We start from the raw sequence: 15,789 nt of genomic DNA on the forward strand, positions 1-15,789 counted from the left end.
TGCGAGCTGTTCCACGTCAACTCACTTCAAAGAGTCGATTCTTCGGAACAGCTCATGAGCGGATGGCACATCTCTAGTATCGAGTGGAGGATTCATTCTGTGTACGATTTCTGAAGCGAAAGGTGTCTCCCGAGCTAAAAGGAAAAATACACCAGTATTTTGTATATTTGTATTAGTAAGTTCTAAAGTCTTCCGAAGACAGTTTGTATGTAGAATTTAAAATATAAAAGTTTTTTTTTCATGGTGACCCTAACGTAACTTAGAAAAAAGGTCCTATATCGGTTATTTCAAGAGATAGAAAAAAACTTTGTTTTACAAAGATGTCTCAAACAATTGGGACTACAACATTGTCGAACTATATTTACCTCTATCTATAAAGATAAGAAAGTTTTTTTTATTTCATCGTCAATTTTGGTCACCCTATTTTGATAACATAAAAATTAGCGTTCTATCGTATGTAACAACTTTGTCGAAGAGAGTTTTTGTCTAGAGAATAACTGTCGAGCTCCAAATGCTAATTTCCACTTAAATGCATCTCCTTGACCATTGTGCATTGGTGATAGGAAATTTTGAGCAACTGATCGAGCTCAATTTTCATTCTGAATTCATGAGTCCATACCATGAATTCATCTCCATGCAGGTTGAGCCTTCTTCGTATATTCCTAACCGTGTTTGTTTTCCTGACTACACCCAGGTTTTTTTGCGCGGATTTTAAAATAACGAGGTTTTTTTACGCGGATTTTCAAATAACGCGGATTTTCCAATTGACGCGTTTTTTTACGCGGTACCCACGTCAAATAAGACCAGTGCAATATCACATCTCCCCCTCAGCTCACATTTTTCTCTCATGTTCCCTCAGAGCATATTACGGTAATTAGTGCTTGTAACGGAGCTTAACGCTTATGAAGGAAATTAGTGCCGCACCTTATCACGATTCTTACGTGGATTTTAGGTGTTAGGTAACGGATGGCTCATCGGGCTGTACAACGGGGCGGGGTTTTTACGGGCATCGATTCGTGAATGGATTTCCCTGTCTACTTAGCTCTGTATGGTCCAACAGTGGTACTGCACATTAGGGTGCCAATGAATGTATGGGAAAAAATCGACCCTAAAATTTTAAAAAGCTACCCTATATAAAATGTTCACCACCTCAAAAAAACACCCTATGCCGAATTTCAGCTCATTCGGACTTAAGGGAGAGTGGCGCAAAGCGGTCAAAGTTTGAGTTTTTTGAAAAATCACCCAAGGAGTAAAGGAGATCGGGGTTTTCGAAAAAAAAATTTTGATGTCAAATGTCGTAAAATTACATAAAACGTCGAGATCTAGTGTCATCTCGAAAATTTTGTTTTTGTTCAAAAATTGGCATTAGGGGGTCTTCGTAGCCACTTGGTTACGCGTTCGCTTACTAAGCGATCGGTCGTGAGTTCAAACTCAGGACCCTCAATTGACCATCTTTGTGTTTTTATAGAATAACTACGTCCACGCAAACATCATCAGCGATGGAGATCGATCCACGGTCGAAATTAGATCGATTCATCCATACAACTGCTCTGCTATGCAAGAAACATCGGGCTGCTGTTCTATAAATAACCCAACAATGATCAATATCAACTGTCTCCGCTGTCCGGTTTGCTGAACAATGGACAGAAAGAATACCCTTACGCCGAAATGGCTACTACTGTGTAATTTACCATAATCTAATGGAACAGAAAACTTAACGCCTAAATGGCTACTACTAACTACTGTGTAATTTACAGTTTATAGAAACATAAACATATGTACATGTACACGATTAAAACCCGGCTCTGTTACAGCTAAAATGCTAATGAGCCTAATAAATAAATAAATGGGATAAAAAAAAAAAGTGGCATTCTGGGAGTTTATTTTCGGAGTACGAAACGAAATGTATGGTTTTGGCTGCCAATAAAAATAGTTTTCTCGATTTTCCATTCGGAACTTGCTACGAAATGTTGATTTGCACGATAATATACCCTATGCAAAATATTAACTCATTCGGACGTTATTTACAGGTGTCGCAGACGTTAAAATTTGAGTTTTTTGAAAACCGAAAAATCATCGGAAGTCGAGGCTTTTAAAATAAATTTTTGATGCCAAATGTCTTAAAATTGCATGACACGTCGAGATTTACAGTTACAGAGAAACTTCGATACAACGTACCCTCGTTATAACGTACCCTTGATATAAAGTCACTCGATATAACATACATTTTACCTCGATATAACGTACACATTTCCAAAGTGTAAAGGAAATTTTTTTTCAATATTTTTTTTCTGATGAGAACAATGAATTATCTGTATTGTGATGCTAAAACAAGTTTTGTACCTTCAATCAATCACGAAATACAGCTGGTTTTGTGATTCCGGATTCTAAATGAATCAATCTTTAGTCAACAGTACGAAGGGAAACATCATGAGAAAGGCTGGCTTCGTCTTCTGATTGAAATTATTCATTAACTGTACTAAAACAGCAACACAATAATGTATTATAGACTACGTTTGTGAGTACTTTATTATGCTTCGATATAACGTACAATTCGATACAACGTACAATTTGGAAAGTAAAATGTACGTTATATCGAAGTTTACCTGTTTACTTGTATTGTGAACCTGGTCACGACAATAGGGTACCTACATTTTCCGTCTTAGTCGCACTTTTTAGTTATATGTATATATAGAAATTTTGCTCCTCGTAGAGAGCGTGTCCTTATCTCTCTGCGTATATCTTGGCCAGCAGATGGGCCGCTCTGCTCATCTTAACGGAGGTCAATAATCACATAATGAGTAGGAGATCATCTTCTTCTTCCTCAACGGAACTAACGTTCCCAGAGGAACTTCGCCGCCTCAACGAAGTCTTATTTGCGTTTGCATTTGTTAGTACTTAGTTGAGATTTCTATGCCAAACAACACGCCTTGAATCTTGAATGCTTTCTGAGTGGCAAGCTCTAGAAAACGCGTGACCACATTGCATGTCGGAGGGCATTTCTTAGATGAAAAAATAGTGGGTTATATGTATGATATAACCGCAAGGTTCACGTGGAACTACCTTAGCTTAGCAATCATTCGTTTGTATTGATTAAATTCTTGATTGAATGAAACAGTTTCCAAATTCAATTGAGTTCAATATATTTGCTCTGTGAGTGAAAAAAATGAACAAATGCCGTGTAAAGTCAATTCATTTATTGTGATTGATTGTTCTTCGTTACAAGTAAATTTAATGACGGACCTTTTACGTTTGGTATGATGACTAGAACAAAATATATGTACGGAAGAATTATCAAACGTTTGATGAACCAGCCTAAGGCTGAAAATCTTTCCAATAAAGACAAAAAAAAAAATATCAAACGATTATTTTATTTTACATTTCCCTCTGAAGTTTACATCCCAAAAGTGTACATACTTCTCGAATCTCGAATTTGCTTGAAACTGGGAAGTTCATTCGCTTCTAGTGTCTGCACGATTTTCCCAGGTTCCTAAGTTTAGAAGATCATGTTAGGACAGTCATATTCCACTCTGCACAAAGGCAAGCGAGGACAAAAGTACTCGCAGTTTGCATTTATTTGCAGAGCCGATTTCCCCAGAAACCTCGGTTTTGAAGTCTGTGTTAGGGAAACACATTCCAATCGGAACAAAAATACCCCCGATTTGTATGAATTTGCAATGCCGATTTCCCCTAGGCTGCTTGGTTTTGATGGCTGTGTTAGGGAAACCGTAAATCGGGCCAATCAAAACGATGCAGTTAGGGCGTTTAGATAACGCCTAATATTTTACAGTTATTCAATTGTTTATCTAATGAAAAACAACATTTTGTTAGTTGCGATAGATGCGTAGAAATATTCCCTATCAAGTGATGCAAACATCTCTCCTATCCAGTACGAAATGTTCGAGCTATAAGCATTCGAAATCTTTCATTTTCTCTTGCATGTTCTGTGTTTAGGTTTTCATTTTACCCTCCATATATTCCGGTTAGACGTAGTCCCACGTCAAAATTTTCCTGACCAGAACGGGAATCGAACCCAAATTCCCGGCATGTTAGGTGTGACGCTAACCACTCGGCCACGGAAGCACTCAGGAGGAGTAGGAAAACATCTTGATCCTTGAAGAAGGATAAAAATCAGCATAAAAACATAATTTTTATCTGCTTGCGCATAATCTTTTGCACATCCAGAGAAAAAAGATTTTTTTTTATATTTCTAACATTCATTTTACATACGGTTGGCAGTATGTACAGAAAAATGTATATTACACTGATGTTTGCATTAGCAAAGATTTGGTAGCTTTTTTTAGCAGGCGTTTTCCTGGGTGCATATACCAGACGCTAACTTGATTTATTTTGCATCTAGTTTTAAATTTTGTGTTTTAGATCGTACGTAAAACAACCAAACATATAACTGAAAATAGTTCTATTACATGAAACACTTCCCAGAATTCCCGATTTTAGTATATCTAGGCAAGATTTAAATGTGACACTATTTTCACTCCTCACACTGTAGTTGCCAAGCAATTTTATTTCCGTTTCCATTCGTTCCCCCAGTTTGCGTTCATTCGCTGTTCCGTGTTTGTCAGCTCTTCTGGTGCCGTTCACCGCATTTCATCGTGCGAGACAGCTTCAGTCGTTGAGGGTATGTGAATCGGTGCGGTCTGTTTTCGTCCGTAGCGTCCGTATCGCTAAGGACGCGGTTCTAGTGTTTCCTGTTGTGTTGTGTCTACACCACCCTTGCGGTTCCAATAACAACGACGGTACGACGGACCGTGTTGATGTGTGCGTGTTGTGTGGTGAGAGCAAGTTCCCTGTGGTGAAAAGTACTTCTTGGATCTCGAAGAAAAAGAACCAACCGACCGACCGATCGACCGACGTATTGACCATTCGCTGAAAGAAGGAAAATAATCATTTACGTATGCTGCGGAAATTGTGAGGATTATTCTCTCGGTACGTGTAATCTATTTGCTCTGTGAGATGCATAATTACAAATCATGATTCAAGTGGAGTGTGGGTATAACATAAATCGATTAGTTCAGTGCGAGGGAGACGAAAGCTGTGTTACCGAAGAGATCCTGTGTTTTGAAGGAAAAATTTGAGAGTCCTTTGTGCAGTGAGTGAAAATCTGTGACGGTTCTAATCGATTTTGATTGATAATCAGGATATCGTCAATCGAGGCATTGTGGAAAAAGGTGGCAGACATAGCTAACCTTTTTATCTTGACCACCCGAAGGCGGATGAATTCGAGACACGGTGTGAGAGAGGTGTTCATTTTGATACCCTGTTGTAGGCAATTGCTCCAGAAGTAGGTTTGAGTCGGGAGGAGAGGAAGTTTTTCTTCTGTGCACAAGATAAAGGTAGGATATGGTTTACTAACACGCGCACTCATGATGGTGTTGAATGCGGCTCACTCACACACTTTGGATGAATGATGTGTGTATTCATTCTGGATTGTGATAGGGTTGCCAACGATAATGTGTTTCGTGTTTTTGTTTTCGTTCAGAAATAAATATGAATTTTCCAGGTGTATGACACGATTATCGCTATCTCACTCTACCTACCGTCACAGCCTATCTCACTATCCCTCTGCTGTAAAAGTTCATCATCGACATCACGATATGTCAGATGGTGGTAAATTGGTAATTCGCGATAACGTCGACGTCTGGTGGCGACTTCAAGTTTGAGTCATAATTTGGGTCCCAAAATCGTTAGTGTAATCTCTACCAGATTAGAAGACACGAAGCCGGTTTTCAAATTTTAATATTTGAATGAAAATTTTCACATTATGTTATTTAATTATTAGAAACACGTATTTCTGACTTTTCATTCAACCATATGGTCATACAATTCCAACTTCTTCTTCTTCTTCAATGGCACTAACGTTCCTAGAGGAACTTCGCCGTCTCAACGTAGTTTTACTTGCGTCATTTTTATTAGTACTTAGTTGAGATTTCTATGCCAAATAACACAACACGCCTTGAATGCATTCTGAGTGGCAAGCTCTAGAATACGCGTGATCACAGTGCAAGTCGGAGGAAATTTCTTTGACGAAAAATTCCCCCGACCAGAACGGGAATCGAACCCGAACACCCGGCATGTTAGTTATGACGCTAACCACTCGGCCACGGGAGCACCAAGCCCCACCATCGCTCACTTTATATAGCCATATAGTTAACGTTGTAGCGACCGCCTATATTTATTTATAATCTCTTTTTTTGTCTCCCTTCTTAACCTTCTCCATACGTTTCGCCCGTAGCTGTTTGCTGCGGGAGTGCAGACAAAATGCATGGGAAAGTAGGGAATTCTTTCTTCCAATTTTTCATCAATTTTAACTTTATATGAGCTGAAAAACCGTAATGTATACCATATAAACAATTGCTGAGGATATTTCCTATCAATGCGTGTATTTGGAACCAAAATCCATTCATTAATTGAGGAGGTATTAGCGTTCAAAAACTGAACACTTTTTCACACTGAAATATTGAAATAAGCCCCTATGTTGAAAGGTTAGACGTAGTCCTATGTCTAAAAAAACTTCATGGTTCTGGCTGATACTTTGTGAGGTATATACAGTATCTGTATGAAACATAAATAGTAGTTCAATAATTTTAAAAGGTGGAAATAGGTAAAAAAAATCAGCTGGGCACTCTTGCCCGGGTTCCCTTATGAATGATCTCCGATCTCAGATATCCGTTGGCGCCAAGTATTTCGCTTGCTGATTAATCGACGGTATACTTTCTGCCACTAAATTAACTGTGTATATTCATCAGACAATGATATTTTGCCCTTGTGGTGGGTGCGGAACAAACACCGTATAAAATTCAACCGAACTATTGTTTTAAACAAACACAGAAATCAACAGTTTTACAACTTGCTTTCTACCGCATAATTTGCTAACGCGCTCTCTGTTTGCAGTAGTGAAACCGCCGCAGAATCAACGACAAGTAAACAAGATTATGAATCGCGCGACCAAACAAAACTCGCACCATCGCAGCAAAATTCGCGCTCCATCCGGTGTTGGAATAGAAAACAAAAAAAACTGTCGCCCCGTAACGCGCCCGTGGCACATTATGTGTCCGAACCGGAAAAACAGTTCAGCTCTTGAACAACACGTAGAACACAATGTATGTGCCAAACTGACATTTTCCGTCCGACAGTGCGCGGATTTCTTCGTGGACGCCGTCTCGTGCGGTCAAACGCGGTTTTACAGTTACGGCTGCCGCAAGTGCGCTAATGATCAATCCGAATGGCCCGCGGATAGCGACGATTGGTAATTAGAAAATGACTCGTGCTTTGGCCGTTTTCGTTTATTAATGACGAATCCACGGAAGCTATTGTTCTAACAGAATCACCACCACCACGAACCACACCACACAGACCACCGGATCCGACGATGGGCCATGGATTGAACTCAGTGAGTCGGAAAAAAGGCGAATGCGTATGTGTTTATTCCTGGTCGGTGGTCGGCGGCGGCGGATTCATTGGCCTTTCCGCTATGGGCGGCCACTTCTGGTTCACGATAAAGGTCGAGTGTTTATGATGCGATTGTTTAATTTTGGAAAGCAGGAAGGAGGAGACTGAAGGCCGGTGGAGCGGTGCGTAAACGACTCGAGTGGAAAATAAACAATTAGGGAATGAAAATGAGTTTGGTTATCTTCGGTTCGGTTTCGTTGATGTGCGCTGCTGGGCGGAACATGTTGGACGGATACACTTGTAGTTAGATGGTTACGGTTTTCTGATTCCGGTAGGATTCGCAGGGATTACCGTTCCAACCGTTCTATTCTACCGCCAGTTATGTTTGTATATGATGCTACGTTGCCTTAACCGAAAATCGCCGTTTATTTGCTTGTTTGTGGATAAAATAGATCATATAACTCAGTAGCTAACCTCATCCTCATCCATGCCATATAAAGTGGATTTATCTAACTCAATGAAGTTCACTCATTTTAATGGAGTTATCAGAAACGATTATCGGGCATTGTCATAATAAAAAATGACGCCTTCGATTGATTTTGATATTTTTCTCCTGACTTATTCGTTAAACTGTAAAACTGTCTTATTGTGCACAATACTGATGAGTATAAATCGTTTGACCGACAGAGACATCAGAATTAAACGATCTATTTCCAGCTATTGTCGTTATCCAAAACCATACGCTTCTCATTGTCTCACTTTTCATCGTTGGTAATATCACGTTCGAACAGTGGATCGCTTTCATTGTGTCCAAGTAACGTGTCGTAGTTGTTAATATGACCCAACCAGTTTTGTTGGAGCGATGAACTCACAAGTCCAGTTTCTTCCCGTATTCCATTTCGTGTAAGTGGCTCGAAGTTGACGCATGTTGGACATTTGGCTCAATAACAATAACATATATCGCTGATATTATCTATTATGTCCGGCTTGCTCAAAAGAACCAGACAACAGATCTTGGTCAACATTTTTGAAAGGCTTTCTGAACTTTCTAGGAAAAATAACATTTTGAATAACCTGTTGAAAAGTGCAGTGAAGCATAGTGATGCAGGGTAGGATATAATCAGGGAACTACAGGCAGTTATAGGTATAAATATGATGAAACTTCTGCGGATCATTCATCAATATCATGCATGGAGCCAATTTGCACAATGCAATTAGCTGAATTGACAGTATCGGCTTAACCAAACCATAGAAAGAAGATCGCAACCATTCCACGAAATATGTCCCCCGGTTCGTAAATATGTGGCGTGCGAGTCCGTGTAAAAACAAAAAAAACTTTGAAGTAATTCGCATGCAATTTGGCCCACTGGTTCGTAGTCATTTCGAAACGATTCTGTCGAACTTACATTACATGAATAAGCCCATGGATATAGCGATCTCCATGAATCTGTTCGAAGCATTTTTGAAAATTGTTATACGAAGCAGGCTGAGTTTCTGGATTGTTTTGAATCGATGGATTCAATCGTTAATGTTGGGCACTGAATGTCGACGAGATGAGAATAGAGATTCTAGGCCAGATTAATTACTGAACGATGTTGAGCCAACTACATTCTGTTAAATATATACCGGGAATAAGTGTTTTCAAAGGAAATGTTTCATTTAACATCTAAATTCATACTATTGTCTTCAAAATAGCCCCTTCTGAAGCAATCTACTTTTTCCAACGAAGAAACTAGTCATCGAAACACATTTTATACCTGTGTTCAGGAATTGCCTTCAGTTCAGGCAGCAAATTTGTTTTATGTCTTCAATGCTGTCAACACGGATCCCACAAACATGCGTTTCGAAAATAGGAAAAAGTCATACAGGGCATCGTACGTTGTTTGTTGAACCACATTCGTGCCATTTTTTGTTGAAAATTTGTTGATCGATCGATGAGTTTGCATCGTGACACAAAATCCAAATCTCCACAAATCTGACAGTTTGGCCCTCCGGCAGGAATTCTAAATGGATAAAACCAAGAATATCCAAGAAAACAGTCAGCATTACCTTCACTTTTGATCGACTGTGACGTGTTTTTTTCGGTTACGACTCGTTTGCAGGGGTCCATGCTGATGATTGTTGTCTCGTTTGCATGTCGTACTCGTACACTAGGGTGCCAATGAAAAATGGTCATCTCGAACTTCAGAAAAGCGGTCAAACTTTGAGTTTTTTGAAAATCGATAAATCTCCCAAGGGGGGGAAAATCGGAATTGTCTTAAAATTGCATGAAATGTTGAGATGTATTTTTTGGTCAAAAATCGATACTCTTTTTTCGGAGTACGAGAACGAAACATATGGTTTTAAGTGAAAATAGAAATAATTATCTAGAATTTTCATTCGGAACTTGTTGCGAAATGTTAATTTGCACGTAACCCTATGCAAAATATTAGCTCATTCGAACTTCATTTATTAGCGTTGCAGACGTAAAAATTTGAGTTTTTTGAAAACCGAAAAATCACCGGAAATCGGGGTTTTCAAAAAAAAATCTGATGCCAAATGTCTTAAAATTGCATGACGCATCGAGATTTAGTTATCTAAAAAAAATCTTTTTTGTTAAAAATCGACTTTCCAGACGGAAAACGATCAGGAGCTAAAAAAAAAAAAATTTTTTCGAGATAACAGTAAATCTCGACGAGTAATGCAATTTTAAGACATTTAGCACTAATTTTTTGTTTTTGAAAACCCCGATTTTCGGTGATCTTTCGTTTTTCAACGTTTTTAAAATAACCCCCCCTTGGGTTATTTTTCGATTTTCAAAAAACTTAAACTTTAACCGCTTTGCGCCACTCTCCCTTAAGTCCGATTGAGCTAATATTTGGCATAGGATGTATTTTCGAGGTGGTGATCATTTTTTATGAGGTTACTTTTTGAAATTATAGATGACCATTTTCATTGGTACCCTAACGTGTATATAATTTGTATAATATATTAGGCTGTCAAAATGCGCGGTTCGCGCTCAAACGAAACCCATCCCAGATTCCACCATTTCCCGAAGGCCTCCCAATCTATGGTGGGCCTCCCAATCTATGGTGGGATAGCCAATCTTCCAAGCTTTATGTAGAAAAATCGAATGCATTTAAAGCTTTTCGGAAACGTGGAACCCCTGAAAATTTTCAAACGTATTTAGCCCTTGAAGATCAATTTAAAAACTTAATCAAAGGGAAAAAACGTGCTTATTGGCGAAATTTCGTGGGAGGTTTGTCACGAGAAACGTCAATGAAAAATTATGGAAAGTGGCTCGAAACATGAGAAATCGCTCTTCAACGAATGAAAGCGAAGAATATTCACATCGATGGATTTTTAATTTTGCACGAAAGGTTTGTCCCGATTCCGCTCCCGTGCAAAAAATTGTTCGAGATATATCACAAGGTAGGTGCGATCTTGATTCCGAGTTTTCGATGGTAGAATTCTCTCTTGCTCTGCTTTCATGTAACAATTCTGCTCCGGGATCGGATAGAATTAAGTTCAACTTGTTGAAAAATCTCCCTGATGTGGCGAAACATCGCTTGTTGAATTTATTCAATCGGTTTCTGGAACATAATATTGTTCCAGATGATTGGAGACAAGTACGAGTTATAGCTATTCAAAAACCCGGAAAACCCGCGTCCGACTTCAATTCGTACCGCCCAATAGCAATGCTGTCTTGTATACGGAAATTGTTGGAGAAAATGATCTTGTTTCGCCTTGATCGATGGGTTAAAACGAATGGCCTACTCTCAGATACACAATATGGGTTCCGCAGGGGCAAGGGGACGAATGATTGTCTTGCGTTGCTTTCTTCAGAAATTCAAATGGCTTACGCCGAAAAAAAACAAATGGCTTCAGTATTCTTGGACATAAAGGGGGCCTTTGATTCAGTTTCAATAGAGGTCCTGTCAGACAAATTACACTCTCGGGGTCTGCCGCCTCTATTGAATAATATGTTATATAACTTGCTTTGTGAGAAACATTTGAATTTTTCTCACGGGGGATTCGACAGTAAGTCGGGTCTCCTACATGGGACTCCCCCAGGGCTCATGTTTAATCCCCCTTTTGTACAACTTCTATGTAAGCGACATCGACAATTGCCTTACACAAAATTGCAGCCTAAGACAACTTGCAGATGATGGAGTGGTGTCTGTCGTAGGATCAAACGAATCCGACCTGCAAGGACCCTTACAAGATACTTTGAACAATTTTTCAACCTGGGCCATTGGGCTAGGGATCGAATTCTCCACGGAGAAAACAGAGATGGTGGTTTTTTCTAGGAAGCATAGACCAGCAAAACCAAAGCTTCAACTTTTGGGTAAACCGATCACTCATGCTATGTCATTCAAGTATCTTGGGGTCTGGTTCGACTCCAAATGTACTTGGGGGCCCATATTAGGTATCTGAGTAAAAAATGCCAACAAAGAATAAACTTTCTCCGTACAATTACCGGCACCTGGTGGGGAGCCCACCCAGAAGATCTTATAATGTTGTATCGAACAACTATTCTCTCAGTGATGGAGTATGGCAGTTTCTGTTTTCAATCAGCTGCCAAAACACACCTCATTAAACTCGAGCGAATTCAGTATCTATGTCTCCGTATCGCGTTGGGATGTATGCCCTCAACGCATACCATGAGTCTCGAGGTTTTGGCAGGCCTACTCCCACTAAAAGATCGCTTCAATTTATTATCTCTTCGGTTCTTCATCCGGTGTAAGGTCATGAACCCATTGGTGATCGGAAATTTTGAGCAGCTGATCGAGCTAAATTTTCACACCGGATTCATGAGTTCATATCATGAATTCATCTCCATGCAGGTTGATCCTTCTTCGTATATTCCCAACCGTGTTTGTTTCCCTGACTACATCAATTCCTCTGTGCATTTTGATCTGTCCATGAAGCAAGATATCCATGGATTTTCAGATTACCAACGATCGAGGATCGCTCCAACGATCTTCGATGAAAAGTATGGGGGTATCAATTGTGATAATATGTACTTTACTGATGGGTCCACTATAAACGAGTCCACAGGATTTGGAGTGTTCAACGAATTTTTTAGCACCTCACACAGTCTTCAGAATCCTTGCTCAGTGTATATTGCTGAATTGGCAGCAATTCATTGGGCGCTGGACAGCGTCGCCTCACGACCTGTTGAACACTATTACATTGTAACTGTTAGTCTTAGCTCTGTCGAAGCTATCCGTTCAGTGAGGCCGGAAAAGCACTCGCCGTACTTCCTTGAGAGAATACGAGAAATTTTGAGTGCTTTATCCAGACGCTGTTATGTCATTACCTTTATCTGGGTCTCTTCACATTGCTCCATTCCGGGTAATGAGAGGGCTGACTCATTAGCGAAGGTAGGTGCAATTGAAGGCGATATTTATCAGCGTCAAATCGCCTTCAATGAATTTTATTCTTTAGTCCGCAAAAATACCATCGCTAACTGGCAACGCAGGTGGAATGAAGATGAATTGGGCCGGTGGTTTCACTCGATTATCCCTAAGGTTAGCCTCAAACCGTGGTTCAAAAGTCTAGACTTGAGTCGGGACTTTATTCGCACCTTCTCCCGACTCATGTCCAATCACTGTTCGTTAGATGCACTACTCTTTCGTTTCAATCTTGCCAGCAGCAATCTCTGCGTTTGTGGCCAAGGTTATCACGACATCGAGCACATTGTTTGGTCGTGCGAGGTGTATCTGGTCGCCAGATCGAATTTAGAAAACTCCCTTCGGGCCCGAGGAAGACAGCCCAATGTGCCGGTGAGAGATGTGTTGGCTCGGTTAGACCTTGATTACATGTCCCATATATATGTTTTCCTTAAAGCTATAGATCTTCGTGTGTGATTGTCCCTACATCCTTATACCCTCCTTTCCTTCCTTTGCGGGTAATTCGTCCCCTTGCTATAAATAGTAGAATAAGTTGAAATGTAAATACACTATAGATATACGAATAGATTTATGAAATGAGTGTTCATCAACATTGTTACAATTTCCTTATATCCCATCCTTCTCCTAAAAATATGTCACCCTCCTAAACTCGAGTACACCGCGAGTAATCGGTTTTCCACCTTACTAACCATAGATGTAAGAAAATTGTTTATATATATATAGTTTTAAAATTATATTTAAGAATTCGGCTCCTTTAAACTTAAGTAACTGAGCCTGTAAAAATAAACGAATTAATAAAAAAAAAATAGGCTGTCAAAAAAGTCCTGCGGTATTTTTTTTGAATTTTCATTTGTTCATAAAATTAGTTACAATCATCTATTTTAAGTCGAATATGCGCCGTTTTGTTCGATGACTTGTTCCCAACGAGATGCCAACTTCATAATACCCCTGTTATAGAAGCTCGCTTCCTTATTGGCAAAAAACTCGGATAGCCAATTTTCACAGGCCTCTTTTGTGGCTAACTTCTGACTACCTAGCTCGTTCGCCATGGACAAAAACAGGTCGTAGTCACTTGGTGCAAGGTCCGGACTATATGGCGGATGCAAAAGACCCTCCCATCCGAGCTCCCGGAGCTTCTGGCGCGTCACCAAAGAAGTGTGTGGCCTGGCGTTGTCCTGATGGAAGACAATGCTGCCTCTGTTTATCAAAGATTGGCTCTTCTTCATGAGTGCTACCTTCAAGCGGTCCAGTTGTTGGCAGTACAGGTCCGAATTGAGCGTTTGGCCATAGGGAAGCAGCTCATAATAGATTATTCCTTGACAATCCCACCAAACACACAGCAGAACCTTCCTGGCCGTTAATGAGGGCTTGGCCACCGTCTGAGCCGCTTCAGCGGGCTTCGACCACGACCTTTTGCGCTTCACGTTGTCGTAAGTGACCCACTTTTCATCGCCAGTTACCATCCGCTTCAGAAACGGGTCGATTTTGTTGCGATTCAGCAGCGATTCACATGCGTCGATACGGTCGAAGATGTTTTTTTTTGCGTCAACGTGTGTGGCACCCATACATCGAGCTTCTTTGTGAATCCAAGCTTCTTCAAATGGTTAATAACGGTTTGATGACTTATCCCCAGCTCTTGGCCGATGCTACGGCTGCTACTATGCCGGTCTTTCTCGGCTAATTCAGCGATTTTGTCGCAATTTTCGACGACAGGCCTTCCGGAGCGTGGCGCATCTTCGACGACCTCTACACCAGAACGAAAACGTTGAAACCATCGTTGTGCGGTGGAAATGGAAACTGTATCGGGTCCATAAACTGCACAAATTTTTTTGGCAGCTTGAGATGCATTTTTGCCTTTGTCATAGTAGTACTGTAAAATATGTCGGATTTTCTCTTTATTTTGCTCCATATTTGCAACACTATAACTCACGAACGACTTAACCAAACAAAACCAAATATTATAGCGCGCAAAAATACCTTTCCAACAAGCTATAGTATGACTCGATACAATGAATACAACTAGAACTACGCGCTTACAACGACACCTCGCGGAAATACCGCAGGACTTTTTTGACAGCCTAATATATGCTAGAGCCAATATGAGCGAGCGAAACAGGAGACACATTGAATTGAAAGCATATGAAAGTTTTTCGTATAGTTTGCCCAATACACGGCCCAGACAGGGAAATATATCTATTCTCATTTATGCTATTCTTGTTCCTCACAAAAAAACACTTTCCAACTTCATCTTATAACGAGGTGTACTATTATCACGCTTTTATATAACATCACTAGTAGCTATATGGATAGCGTGGTCGTGTGAAACAACTTTGCATTCCAGTCGTCCTTGGTTCGATCCCCATTGGTACAATCCCAAATGAAATAAAAAAAGGAAAAAAGAAAGATGTCTGCTCCCATACATACATCCTTTTTTAAGCATTCAGAACAGCTCATTATTTGCGCATTTGACCCTCCAGCACACGAAAAAGCATTATTTCTGCCGAAGAAGAAATGTTTTCTGCCAACGCTAGTTTGGATGTATGCAGCTACAAAAACCTTGCCAAATCATAAGATTTCTTGCGAATCCATCGAAAAAAAAAACCGTGCCGGGTTGAAACTTCTGGTCTAGAGATATAGGTGGGAGCAAAACGGACATGTTAAGAAGAACTTCAATTATATCTTTGGAAACTCATGTTTCCCAAAACTTTGGTGCAGTTTCATGCAATTGAATATACTGTTTTTTTACCTAATCGACCAAATATTCTACAAAAAAGCGTTTTTCAATGTTTTTTACTGAAATCAAAACAGACCGAAAAGTACAACATTATTTTCGATGCGGGTAATATTGACATATAGTGGGGGGAATATGGACGGGTATGTAATATATGAAGCGTAGAGGTTTGTCGATCGCGACAGGAATAGTTTTATTCAACCAAGGTCTGAATGATGAAAAAATCGAATTAACTCACCTAGAAGTGATAGC

General features: G+C 40.0%; 1 protein-coding gene across 9 annotated transcripts in view; it reads left to right on the forward strand.

Annotated features, from left to right (window-relative positions):
- Nucleotides 1–4,615: 4,615 nt before the first annotated feature.
- LOC129764465 (prominin-like protein) overlaps nucleotides 4,616–15,789 on the forward strand; it is a 142,711-nt gene continuing 131,537 nt past the window's right edge. For 4 of the 9 annotated variants that reach the window (XM_055763563.1, XM_055763562.1, XM_055763568.1 and 1 more), the window contains exon 1: nucleotides 4,616–5,354. The gene's annotated coding sequence lies outside the window, so the exon portion shown is untranslated. The remainder of the gene's footprint in view (nucleotides 5,355–15,789) is intronic. The other 5 variants (XM_055763570.1, XM_055763569.1, XM_055763571.1 and 2 more) reach the window with 2 other exon arrangements.

This window comes from Toxorhynchites rutilus, chromosome 2, assembly GCF_029784135.1.
Source record: "Toxorhynchites rutilus septentrionalis strain SRP chromosome 2, ASM2978413v1, whole genome shotgun sequence".
In the NCBI taxonomy this organism is placed as follows: Eukaryota; Metazoa; Arthropoda; class Insecta; order Diptera; family Culicidae; genus Toxorhynchites; species Toxorhynchites rutilus.